Source organism: Octopus sinensis, unplaced genomic scaffold (genome assembly GCF_006345805.1).
Source record: "Octopus sinensis unplaced genomic scaffold, ASM634580v1 Contig17920, whole genome shotgun sequence".
Taxonomy (NCBI): Eukaryota; Metazoa; Mollusca; class Cephalopoda; order Octopoda; family Octopodidae; genus Octopus; species Octopus sinensis.
This window is the reverse complement of record NW_021835426.1, coordinates 26,041-26,908: the sequence shown is the minus strand read 5'-3', so window position 1 is coordinate 26,908 and position 868 is coordinate 26,041.

Below are 868 nucleotides of genomic sequence, written 5' to 3'. Positions count from 1 at the left end.
AAAACGGTCAATCTTCGAGCGATAAACAAAAAGGTCAAAAATATATGTATATATATATAAAAAAACTTATAAAAATTATAAAAATTATAAATCGAGGAAAAAATCGAGGAAAAAACCTATTGCCGTTAATGAAGACAGTACAAATTAATGCTAGAAAATTAAACCTGTTATAAATACTGCAATACATATTTATATTAAAATCCACATATATATATCAACATACACAAAAGGATGCGCGTAAACGCCATACATACATATACAGACGTATGAATATGAATCTAAATTATACACATAAAAGCATGTGTACATATATTCACGCAACCGTCTCGCACGCAAGCCTAAAATTCATCTATGTAGCAATTCTCATATACTGAGCAAGGAGGGGGAACGAAAGAAAGGGAAAGAGAGAAAAAGGAACGAAGGAGGGGTGGGGAAAAAACTTGTAGCGATGTATTGGCATATATGGGGCCAGTATACATACACAAGTTTGAATTGATACATATACATACCGTCGTGTGTATGCGTGCTTAAGCACAAGCATACTTTCACTTACACATACACAGATACGCATGCTTACAAATACATATGCTTTGCTATACACATACTTATATAAACATCTAATTTTGACAACATTGCTTTTTTTAAAAAAAACATTGCTTTTAAAAAATGGGTGCATTAATTTTGGGTCATTTATAAATAATCAAGGTAATATAAATAATCAAGGTAATCCTATGCAATACAATAACATGAAAACAAAGTTTGTAGGTTTTCCTAAATATATGTAGAAACAATAAGACTTTGCTATAGATCCGTCGTAGCGCTCAAGAGTCAAAATCAAAAATCAAAAATCAAAATACAAAATATATAC